This window comes from Coregonus clupeaformis, chromosome 1 (assembly GCF_020615455.1).
Source record: "Coregonus clupeaformis isolate EN_2021a chromosome 1, ASM2061545v1, whole genome shotgun sequence".
NCBI classification, from domain to species: domain Eukaryota; kingdom Metazoa; phylum Chordata; class Actinopteri; order Salmoniformes; family Salmonidae; genus Coregonus; species Coregonus clupeaformis.
The window spans coordinates 82,203,929-82,217,476 of NC_059192.1; positions in this window are offsets into that span (position 1 = coordinate 82,203,929).

A 13,548-nucleotide genomic window follows, 5' to 3' on the forward strand; every position below is an offset into this window, starting at 1 on the left:
TATAGAGATCAATGGAACTCGACCAAAATAATGGAAATGCGTGGTGGAAAGATCCTGAATCGCCTCATTGCCCTCTAGCAAAATGTGCCTACATTTAGGCTAGCACCAGGACTCGGGCCGAACTCGGTTGAGTGAATGCATGATCGGCTGATTAGCGGTGGGTGTTGTCAACTGCTCATTGCTAGCTGGGTATTGTTTATATGTGTATTTCACACATGTTGAGGTACAAATCAAAGTATAATGCTTGTATGGATGTTAACCCCAATTCATGTTCATGTCATCGTCACCAATCAACTGCATCGCAGTTAAAAGCGACTTTGACTACCACCACCGATTTCTCTATGCTAGGTATGCTACCAGCTTATACGAACGGGAGTTAGCATTTAGCAGTAACTTCTTCCAAACCTAAAAGGGACTACTTCTAAATATTATACACTGAAAACAGCCAAATATATAAAAATCTGACTTTAGTAACCACATTGTGGGCCTTGTTACAATACATAAATCATGACGGATTTGATGAATATCCACTTTGTTAGATTTGTTGAATGTGCGCCAATCCTATCCCCTACGATCTGCGTTCCAATAACCTAATAAAGCAGGCGTAAAAAACACCTGAAACTAGATCGCCTACATACTGGTCTTGACGAGAACAAAAAAAAAACTGTCAGGGGAGGTTCTCATCCGCACTGTTCAACTAATCCAGTAAATGTGGAGGAGGAGATGGAGTGTCGCATTGTTAATGTCCAAAAGCGGAAGTCGGGTCACAGGCTCTCTTTCCATTTCCCCTGTAAACTGGAACATCCGGTTGTTGGGGACTCGGCAGAGGCTAGCGTTCTATTGACCTCTTTGCCACATCTATGTCTCACAGTGTCTGTGTCCCGTTTCCAGTATGTTAGGTTAGTTGGAGCCAAAAGAGGAAAAGGAAAAGCGAGAGTACTCTCGCCGAAATCTGTCAAAAATAAGCCCAATGCGTTTATATGGGCTTATTTTGGACCTAAGCCTGTCGCTTGCCTTCCCGCCTTTGGGACAACGACTCCCATTGTTAAGGCGGGACCAGACAATGGTGAGAGATTGTTGCACAAGCACCCATTCACATGGTCCAGATTGTCCAACCCAAGTTGCAGAGAATGTTGAAAAAAGCCCATTCAATGGTCCGCATTCACTTGCTACTGTTACACAAGCATGCACAGTATGACGTAAAGCAGGACAACTGCTTAGATCGCATGCAACGTCGTAGATCGCATCCATAAGTCCCAAAAATGTATTAGCAATGAGTAACCAAGAAGGTAATGTCAACGGTTATAACATTTAAACTATAGCATGCCAAAACGTCTTTTATCACTGTTTTTTTTTGCCACTAGTCTAGGTTTAAATTAGCTGCCAAGCCACAACGCTGCATTATGGGTAATGTACTTTTTGGGCTATAATCTATTTGATTTTAATTGATTGATTACTTGTTGATTACTGTCAAAGTTGCGTCAATTCAAATCTGGCATTAGGAACAAAAGAGGTCAACACGACTTCTAAGATATACTAGTTATTTTAATTAATGCAAAAACCTTCAATGGTAAATATGATGTTTCGTATATACGGGCTCTTTGAAATACCTCGCAGGGCACTTCAGAGAACTAATCCATTGTTCTAGGTTCTTGCTCAAATACTCTGACAGAGAGAGTTTCCCACCTCTCTACTGGCCAATTAGAGTAGAGACTTGAGCGTGGTTTAGACTTACTCAGCCTATCCGTTGGCGCACAGGCTAGTCCCCCGCCTCTTAGCGCATCCCTGTTTCCAGGCATACGTTCATCATAACAACCTGTCATAGTGAGAAGAGCCAGCTCCCTTAGACACCATTCCTACGTCCAAGGAAGGTTCACAGATCACAAATAACCAGTATATTCTAGTATTTGGAGACACAAATCCTTATCTCATTTTACCCCCTAAAACAGCTCTTCACATCAATCACAGCTTGCCAGGTGTCACAACCTACATTAGCACAGTCAAGAATGCATTCTTTCTAAGTTAGTCATCCCATCAATTATGAGAATAATAAATCTCTCACATTACTCATTGCTAGTTCCATTTAGTTTGTAAAACACTTTGAACTGCTGCATCAACAAGCTAATTATTACTATTATTATTATTATTATTATTACCTAGTAGCAGTAGCAGTAACGTTAGTAGTTGTATTAGTGCATTACTTCATACATATACCTGTTGTTGGCTTCAAATAAAGTGTCATCAATCAATCGTCTTTTAGTTGAAGTCCTTAAGTGTAATTATTGTCACTTCATATAGTACTTATAGGCCTAGATCTCTTAACTAGTGATTCATTCATAATACTGTAGCGATTACAATTCCCACCAAGTTAGTTAACCCTATTTTATTGTATTTATTTATTTATTTCACCTTTTTTTAACCAGTTAAGCCAGTTGACAACAAGTTCTCATTTACAATTGCGACCTGGCCAAGATAAAGCAAAGCAGTGCGATTGGCGTGATGTGTAGGGTGTTTGCCTTTCATGCCAGCGACCCGGGTTTGCTTCCCTGCCTTGCCATTCGCTACATTGGTGTCAGAAGTGGGATGGGGCCTGTGAGGCCATCGGAGAGGTGTGTACACCTGGGGGACTTGGTGTAGAGGGGCATGGGGGGGTAATGTAGCGACCTTAACCCAACACCTAGTGACCTCATCAAGAGGTTCGGACCTGGTGTGACGGTTGGGGTGTTGGCCATCAGAGAGGCGTGTACATGTGAACGGCGGGGCAGGGAAGAACTTGGGTAGCGGGCGTGAAAGGTAAACACCCTATGCATAGCTCAAATAGGGCTAACCCACTTGGTGGGAATTCTAACATGGTTTATATACCCTTACGGAAAAACCACATGAATTTCACTTGATCACATGTGAAGTGTTCCAAAAACACATTTTCACGTGAAATCGTGTGGTCTTTCTGTGACGGTAGTGAGGATCAGGAAGGCACATCCCCATGCTTTGACTACTCAGCCCCCTCACACGTTCGGGCTGTGCGTTCCGATGACCTCACAGCCGCCATCCCACTTCTGACACCAATGTAGCGAACCATGGGGTAGGCGTGAAAGGCAAACACCCTACGCATTGCGCTAATAGGATTAACCCACTTGTTGAGAATTGTAACCTGGCTCAAATAGCAAGGGCCGCTAGAAAATCAAGCAGAGAAACTGCAAATGGAAAAAAAAATGTGTTCTTTGACTTCAAATTGTGGCTAAGAATACCCTGTAGCCATGTGTTATTAATTCTAGGCTGTTTTAGAGACTCTTGTGCCGTATTGCTTCTGTCAATTCAATTCAGAATGGAATTGTAATATTTTATTGCATTCTCTATTTTTGTCTTAGAAATGGCAAGACAATTGAGCCAACTCCAAAGAAGCAAGCTGTTTATTGACCAGGTAATGGTCAAAAAGGGGTCTGAGCTGGTGCCTCTGGCAGCTAAGGCCATTGCCCTGACAGTGGATGTGGTGGAGGTAACAAGAGAAAAGAGAATTTAGCCCACATTATTTTCTTAGATTATTTGTCCAGCATCTACCCATTATGTCATATCCTGAATGGGATGGTTGTCTCTGGACAGCCAATAACAGATAAGGGACGGCATATAAAGTACCTTGATGATAGGATTGCCAACCCTCCTAGTTTGTCCTGGAATCTCTTAGAATTGGACTTCATATCCAGAGGGATTCATCAATCACCTTAATGAAATGAATACATTCATTACCATAGATTATACATCGCTAAATGACCAGAATTATTTCAGTCTGTCACGCCCTGGCCTTGAGAGGCCTGTTGTCTTTAGTTGGTTTGGTCAGGGCGTGAGAATCTATGCTGGAAATTCTATGTTTGTGATCTAGGTATTGTATTTCTATGTTTGGCCGGGTGTGATTCCCAATCAGAGACAGCTGTCGCTCGTTGTCTCTGATTGGGGATCATACTTAAGTAGCCTGTTTGCCTACCTTAGTTGTGGGATCTTGTTCCGTGTTTAACATGAATGTGTTTAGCCTGAGGACTTCACGTTACGTTGATTCTTGTTTTGTTTAATGTTAATTTGATTTAATAAACATGTTCGCATACCACGCTGCACCTTGGTCTGACCCGTCTCTCAACGAACGTGACACAGTCCAAGTTGGCAACCCTATTTGATTAAGTTACTAAAGTTGTATAATTATGCTACTGATACGTAGCCTACCTGTAAATGAATGCTAAACTAATATGTTTTATTTTCAGTTTCCATCACAGAATTGGATAGGCAGCAGAGCCCTGTATCCCAAACACCCCTGTCACCTTTCCTCATACAATTTGTTTAGAAAGGAAACACTTGAAACATAACAATGGTATGTTCATTCATAGTTAAATATTTATACATATACAGTGCCTTCAGAAAGTATTCATACCCCTTGACTTATTCCACATTTTGTTGTGTTACAGGCTGATTTCGAAATTGATTTAATGGTTTTTTTCTCTCTCCCATCTACACACAATACCCCGTAATAACAAAGTGAAAACATGTTTTTAGACAGTTTTGCAAGTTTATTCAAAAAGAAATACAGAAACATCGCTGTAGGATTACCCTTTATGTTTCTAGGTAGAACCCTTAAAGAACCCTTTTAGAAGGTTTTTTTTTTTCCATAGAGAAGGTTACAAAAGGAACCCTCTCAGGTGAAAAAGCTTTTATTTAACAGCCTTTTTCTTCTACTGCTACAAAGGGTTCTACATGGAACTCTTTTAATCCGAGAATGGTCATTAATGTCTTTGTGTGAAAACTCTTTGGAAAAATAACCCATTTTTAATAATATTGCATGGTGCTATCTGCAAGAATAAGGTTGTTACCATAGTGTCCTGGGTTAATTCACAAATTATCCATAATCCAATTAGTTTCAATTACAGGCTTGTGTAAAATATACCATACATTGTGAAGTCCCTGACGTCCACTTCTGATTGGTAGGCGATCAGCTTGTACAGTATGTTATTCGCTCCTTACTTAAATTCCTTTTATGTTATTATAGATGTTGAAGAAGACAGTCTGTACATAGGTTATTGCATATGTCAGGTGTAGTTTAGGCGTAGTTTAGTTTTTAGTTTATATTATCCCTGGAAGGAAGATGTCTGGCCCCAAGAACACAGTGGCCTCAATCAGTCTTAAATGAAGAAGTTTGGAACCACCAAGACTTCCTAGAGCTGGCCGCCCGGCCAAACTGAGCAATCAGGGGAGAAGGGCCTTGGTCAGAGAGGTGACTAAGAACCCGATGGTCACTCTGACAGAGCTCCAGAGTTCCTCTGTGAAGATGGGAGAACCTTCCAGAAGGACAACCATCTCTGCAGCACTCCACCAATCAGGCCTTTATGGTAGAGTGGCCAGATGGAAGCCACTCCTCAGTAAAAGGCACATGACAGCCCGCTTGGAGTTTGCCAAAAGGCACCTAAAGGACTCTCAGACCATGAGAAACAAGATTATCTGGTCTGATGAAACCAAGATTGAACTATTTGGCCTGAATGCCAAGCATCACGTCTGGAGGAAACCTGGCACCATCCCTACGGTGAAGCATGGTGGTGGCAGCATCATGCTGTGGGGATGTTTTTCAGCAGCAGGGACTGGGAGAATAGTCAGGATTGAGGGAAAGATGGACGGAGCAAAGTACAAAGAAATGTAACGTAACAAAATGTGGAAAAAGTCAAGGGGTCTGAATACTTTTCGAAAGCACAGAACTAAAATGTAAACTCAACATGTAAAGTGTTGGTTTCATGAGCTGAAATGAAAGATCCCAGAAATGTTCCATATGCACAAAAAGCTTATTTCTCTCATGGTTTCTGGGAGTGGGGTGTGAGGGGGTTGGATGGAGACATGTTGGCTGGGTGGGGTTGGGGGAATGGGATGGGAGTTTGGGGGTGGAGACATGTTGGCTGGGTGGGGTTGGGGGAATGGGATGGGAGTTTGGGGGTGGAGACATGTTGGCTGGGTGGGGTTGGGGGAATGGGATGGGAGTTTGGGGGTGGAGGCCCACCTTTTTTGTTGTTTTCTTTTCCTGTTTGTATTGAATTTATTAATACTTGACCCTTACTGCTATTAGCCCATACAAACGTATTCAACAACAGATTCACTACATGGAACAACAGATAGTCCCCCCCCCCCCCCAAAAAAAAATAAATGAAAAGGAACTTTGTTCTGAAGTGTCTGTCCTATATCTGATAGATATAAGGAATTCAGGAAACATTTGTTTATTTTTGGTATTTAGTGGTATTAGCCCATACCAACTAGTGTATTAGTGTGTTGCCCAAACTGTTCAGACACTACAGACAGAATTTGGTAAATCGGCTGTACCGTCTTCAGACAAATCCCAAGACGCTTGAACACCATTGTGAGAGTCTCGTCTTTCCATAGAGGGGTCATAATAGTTTGTAGGCCAAACCGTTCGGACGCTACAGACGATTTTGTGAGAAGACAGATTTTCAGGATGTCTCATGGTCTGACAAATCCTGCTCTAGCTCTGTCACCTTTCACCTCAGATGCGGAAGTGTGACATAGGCGGATGGGGTGGATTGAGATGCATCCATTACAAAAAAAACAGATATATCTCCAGCATAAACGGACAGATTTTTATGGGGATTTTTTTATTATGCTAATTAAATTTCAGCGGGGGCGCGAACATCAACCTTTTAAACTCTGTATGTATTTTTTACTGTTCTTTTTCTTTTGAGTGGCAGCCTATGGGTACATGTTTTATAAAGGTACAAAGTGAAATGGATAATGTACCTGTAACCCCACCCCCAACAAAAAATTAGTAAACAAATAAAAACGTATTTAGAAAACGTACATACACATAAAGTAGAAAAGACAGCTAGCTAATGAGTGAATGCGGGCCATTGAATTGGCAACCTGGGTTGTTGGGTTGGACAATCTGGACCATGTGAATGGGTGCTTGTGCAAGAATCTCTCACCATTGAATGGGTGATACAAGATAGATCGGGTTATACAGATCTCCGCTGGAGCCAGACCCATAGAGATAGATAGAGGACTCATCTTTGTATTTGTGCAACTATAGAGAGCAATGGTAATGGCATCTTTTTGTAGGCACTAACTCCTGAGTTCTCTTTAAGGTTTTTGTATAAACACCCAAAATAAGGTCTGTGGTAAACACAGGTTTAGGAGATCTGATATGTTTTGTTCTATGAGATCATCTTCATCAGCTAACGTGTTAATTTTTTTTTAAGCATTTACGTAATCAAAAAGCACATAAAGGCTTCATAATTCATAAAGGTCATATTAACTGACTGATATTATCTCATAGAACAAAACGTATATGATCTGCTAAGCCTGTGTTAAACTCAGACCTTATTTTCGGCATTTATCCCAAAACCCTATTCTTTCCCAATAGGAATAGTTAAACAAACCAGAGGTGACTCATTTTATGGGTTTTAGCACTACAAGCTGGCGAGCACTATAGCAGCTGTGACAACATAGTCCATTTTCTTCTTCACGATTGGCTGATCCCTCCTGATGACCCCGTTGGACATGACTCCAACGGGGTCATCAGGAGGGATCAGCCAATGAAGTTGGAAGTCCCACCCAGTTGACTAAATTAAAATGGTTGAAGCCCTCAATCGCGTAGAGGTCTCTATCGTTCTCTATGGCCAGACCCTATTGCCATACCAGCTGCTACTTAGCTCGGCTCTGCATAGCCATGATGCAGTGATTTGATTGGTTTCCAATGACGAGTTATGAATGGGGTGACATCTCCGCACATGATCAGCCAATGCCTTGGGGCAGAGGCTATTGGGCACATTTTGTCATTACTTTTTATAAATCCAGGATTTTATAAAACCCCACGAGTAACCTTTTCCTGACTATGCACACCCCGGGTAAAAAATTGAATCATAGGACAATTCCCTGGATTCTGCATAATAAAATGTCGTGCAAGCGTCATTGTCAAATAAAGTTACATGTTAAAGTTTCACGTAAAAGAGTGCACAAATATTATTAAACAAACAAATGATCTAAAAGAGAATAGGTCTCTGGCATGTGTAAATGTGCATTTAGGCATTTATATTTGACACGTCTCTCTGTGGGACGCCAACATCAGCAGACGGTCAAATCACCTTCTGGTTAATCTCTCGTGGCCAGATTCTCGTAGACAGATGAAATGGTGAGAATCTGTCGTGGCTAATGTAGAATAATGTGGGATTTTCGTCATTGATTATTTGGAAGAATCAGGATTGGGCGGTGTTTAAACTGGTGCGATGATTTTCAAACCCATGTGCAGATGATAAATGGTTTCCTCTAGATTCCACAGCCACAAAGTCAAAATTGGCTGTATTGTAAAAATTAATTAAAGCAAAAATGTGCTTTTGGGCCCTTATAAACACGGGTGAAATTCGCGGAAGGGGGTGGTTTGGCCGAGAGTTTCTGTTTGTGATTTTCACTTCCTTATTTTGCACAAATGTAATGGGCTCGTTTGAGTAAGGCGAAAGCAACAGACTGCAGACGAAAATCGAGGATTGAAATCGGGGCAGGTGCATCTGCTACAGCCGAAAGTCGGACACCGATGTGGATTTCCAACAGCAAGGTTCAGTGCATCATGGCAGCAATGTTCCCTCTAAACTGCGCACAGCTCCCACTGGACTATGTGCAGAAGAAATATCAACCCGTGCAGAGAAGCATGAGATTGAACTTCACTCAACTTTCTAGAGTTTTCCCCCTTAGTTAACATTATCAACGTTTCCCTTTACTGTGGGAATTGTGATTGAATCAACGCAATATTAGCCACTTTCAATACAACATACCGAAACAAAATTAACTATGCAAGATTTAGTTTGCAAGACTAACTATGCAAGAGATGTTGTAGGCAGAATGCATCGGAGTAGGACTCTATTTAATTGACGCACACGACTCTACCTAGACAGGTGCGGCATAACCAATCAGAGCTGTAGCAAGCCTGTATGCAAATAGATCATTGCCATAAATCGATCTGTGCCATTCACTTTGAATTGTACTGCCTTTACAGCATGAGCGGTCGTGAGTAGATGGCTTGTTTTGAGATCAAAGTTAGAGCTGCATGTAGCCATGTGTGCACATTTGTTCATATCCTTTGCTAGTTGGTGAGTTATTACTCCAGTCATAGATCATTTGTAGTCAGCAATGGGGTAGTGATTGCTTCCTACAAGAGCGCAAAACGTGTACATTTCTAGACATCTTTGAAAGAGTTGGGTAAATAGCTTTTTTTGTCTTAAAGGGGCAGTGTTGTATTTTGAGACAGGCTTGAATAAGCTAAGTAGCCAATTGGCAGAGGGTAGCATAATTTGTCTGATAATAGTATGGCAATAATAATTCATTTTATTTTGTAAAGTGGTTTCTTGTATCAAACAACACAACAACATTTTCAGTCACCTCCTTGTCTGGAGGACAAGTGGATAAACAGGTTAATGTTAAGCCCTGCATGTTTTTTTTTTCAAAAGTCTCATGGAATGTAGGCCTACATTGAACACCACACATTGGCTGCTACTGTAGGCTAAATGATAGAACAGCTATTTCCATGTTAAAATGTTATGAGATGCATTTTCTCCATAGTTTTTGATGGTAAGCCACTCTGGTAGGCCTACATTATGATCAAATAGCCACAGTAGCCTACTTGACCACTGTTTGAAACTGTACGAAGGCCAACAAAAATGCAGAAATGTCCATCCCCAACTACAACATTTTCCGTCTAGATAGAACTGCCAAAGGGGGCGGAGTTGCAATCTACTGTAGAGATAGCCTGCAGAGCGCTATCATACTATCCAGGTCTGTGCCCAAACAGTTTGAGCTTCTACTTCTAAAAATCCACCTTTCCAGAAATAAGTCTCTCACTGTTGCCGCTTGCTACAGACCCCCCTTAGCCCCCAGCTGTGCCCTGGACACCATATGTGAATTGATTGCCCCCCATCTATCCTCAGAGTTCGTACTGCTTGGTGACCTAAACTGGGATATGCTTAACACCCCGGCTGTCCTACAATCTAAACTAGATGCCCTCAATCTCACACAAATTATCAAGGAACCTAGCAGGTACAACCCTACATCCGTAAACATGGGCACCCTCATAGATATCATCCTGACTAATTTACCCTCTGAATACACCTCCGCTGTCTTCAACCAGGATCTCAGCGATCACTGCCTCATTGCCTGCGTCCGTAATGGGTCCGCGGTCAAACGACCACCCCTCATCACTGTCAAACGCTCCCTAAAACACTTTAGCGAGCAGGCCTTTCTAATTTACTTGGCACGGGTATCCTGGATGGATATTGACCTCATTCCGTCAGTAGAGGATGCCTGGTTGTTCTTTAAATGTGCTTTCCTCTCCATCTTAAATAAGCATGCCCCATTCAAAAAATTCAGAACTAAGAAACGATATAGCCCCTGGTTCACCTCAGACTTGACTGCCCTTGACCAGCACAAAAACATCCTGTGGCGTACTGATTTAGCATCGAATAGCCCCGGCGATATGCTACTTTTCAGGGAAGTCAGGAACCAATGTACACAATCAATTTCAAGCAGAAATTTGCATCCTGTAGCACTAACTCCAAAAAGTTTTGGGACACTGTAAAGTCCATGGAGAATAATAGCACCTCCTCCCAGCTGCCCACTGCACTGAGGCTAGGAAACACTGTCACCACCGATAAATCTACAATAATCGAGAATTTCAACAAGCATTTTGCTACGGCTGGCCATGCTTTCCACCTGGCTACCACTACCTCGGCCACCAGCTCTGCAACTTTCCCATGCCCCCCCCCCCCGCTTCTCCTTCACCCAAATTCAGACAGCTGATGTTCTGAAAGAGCTGCAAAACCTGGACCCCTACAAATCAGATGGGCTAGACAACCTGGACCCGTTCTTTCTAAAATTAGCTGCCGAAATTGTCGCAACCCCTATTACTAACCTGTTCAACCTCACTTTCGTATCGTCTGAGATCCCCAGAGATTGGAAAACTGCCGCGGTCATCCCCTTCTTCAAAGAGGGTGACACTCTAGATCCAAACTGTTACAGACCGATATCCATCCTGCCCTGCCTTTCGAAAGTATTTGAAAGCCAAGTTAACAAAAAGATCACAGACCATTTCGAATCCCACCGTACCTTCTCCGCTATGCAATCTGGTTTCCGAGCTGGTCATGGGTGCACCTCAGCCACGCTCAAAGTCCTAAACGATATTATAACCGCGATCGATAAAAGACAGTACTGTGCAGCCGTCTTCATTGACCTGGCCAAGGCTTTTGACTCTGTCAATCACCGCATTCTTATTGGCAGACTAAATAGCCTTGGTTTCTCAAATGACTGTCTCGCCTGTTTCACCAACTACTTCTCAGATAGAGTTCAATGTGTCAATTCGGAGGGCCTGTTGTCTGGACCTCTGGCAGTCTCTATGGGGGTGCCACAGGGTTCAATTCTCGGGCCGACTCTATTCTCTGTGTATATCAATGATGTCGCTCTTGCTGCTGGTGACTCTCAGATCCACCTCTACGCAGACGACACCATTTTGTATACATCTGGCCCTTCATTGGACACTGTGTTAACAAACCTCCAAACGAGCTTCAATGCCATACAACACTCCTTCGGTAACCTCCAACTGCTCTTAAACGCTAGTAAAACTAAATGCATGCTCTTCAATCGAACGCTGCTTGCACCCGCCCGCCCGACTAGAATCACTACTCTCGGCGGGTCTGACTTAGAATATGTGGACAACTACAAATACCTAGGTTTCTGTTTAGACCGTAAACTCTCCTTCCAGACTCACATTAAGCATCTCCAATCCAAAGTTACATCTAGAATCTGCTTCCTATTTCACAACAAAGCCTCCTTCACTCATGCTGCTAAACATGCCCTCGTAAAACTGCCTATCCTACCGATCCTTGACTTCGCCGATGTCATTTACAAAATAGCCTCCAACACTCTACTCAGCAAATATGATGTAGTCTATCACAGTGCCATCCGTTTTATCACCAAAGCCCCATATACTACCCACCATTGTGACCTGTACGCTCTCGTTGGCTGGCCCTCACTACATATTCGTCGCCAAACCCACTGGCTCCAGGTCATCTATAAATCACTGCTAGGCAAATCCCCGCCTTATCTTAGCTAATTGGTCACCATAGCAACACCCACCAGTAGTATGCGCTCCAGCAGGTATATCTAACTGGTCATCCCCAAAGCCAACACCTCCTTTGGCCGCCATTCCTTCCAGTTCTCTGCTGCCAATGACTGGAACGAACTGCAAAAATCTCTGAAGCTGGAGACTCTTATCTCCCTCACTGTCTTTAAGCATCAGTTGTCAGAGCACCTTACCGATCACTGCACCAGTACACAGCCCATCTGTAATTAGCCCACCCAACTACCTCATCCCCATATTGTTGTTTATTTTGCTCATTTGCACCCCAATATCTCTATTTGCACATAATCTTTTGCACATCTATCACTCCAGTGTTAATACTAAATTGTAATTATTTTGCACTATGGCCAATTTATTTCCTTACCTCCATAACTTACTACATTTGCACACACTGTATATAGATTTTCTATTGTGATTTTCACTGTACGTTTTGTTTATCCCATATGTAACTCTGTGTTGTTGTTGTTTTTATCACACTGCTTTGCTTTATCTTGGCCAGGTCGCATTTGTAAATGAAAACTTGTTCTCAACTGGCTTACCTGGTTAAATAAAGGTGAAATAAAATAAAAATGTGCGCTGGAAGTTGCACAGAATTTTCACAATGTTCACAGCCCGTTCCATCTCATCCCAAAGATGGGTTGAGGTCTGGGGACTGAGCAGGCCACTCAAATTAACTAAATTCGCTGTCATGTTCCAGGCAATGTTTTTACACTCCTCAATTGTCCAGTGTTGGTGATCACGTGCCCACTGGAGCCGCTTCTTCTTGTTTTTAGCTGATAGGAGTAGAACCGGTGTGGTCGTCTGCTGCAATAGCCCATCCGTGACAAGGATCGACGAGTTGTGCGTTCTGAGATGCCGTTCTGCACACCACTGTTATACTGCGCCGTTAATCGTCTGTTTGTGGCCCGCCTGTTAGCTTGCACGATTCTTGTCATTCTCTTTTGACCTCTCTCATCAAAAAGCTGTTTTAGCTCACAGGACAGCCACTGACTGGATGTTTTTTTGTTTGTTGCACCAATCTCGGTAAACCCTTGACACTGTCGTGAAAATCCCAGGAGGGCGGCTGTTTCTGAGATACACGCCTGGCACCGACGATCATACCACGCTCAAAGTTGCTTAGGTCACTAGTTTTGCCCATTTTGACGTTCAATCAAACAGTAACTGAATGCCTTGATGCCTGTCTGCCCGCTTTATATAGCAAGCCATGGCCATGTGACTCACTGTCTGTAGGAGCGATACATTTTCGTGAAATTGGTGGTGTACCTAATAAACTGGCCGACAAGTGTATGTGTGTACATTGTACTATTAATTGGTGAGAGAGAGAGCCTGAGAGTCTGTCTATTTATTTTCCCTTTCGTACTTCAACTATTTGCCAGTAATATAACATTTGAAAT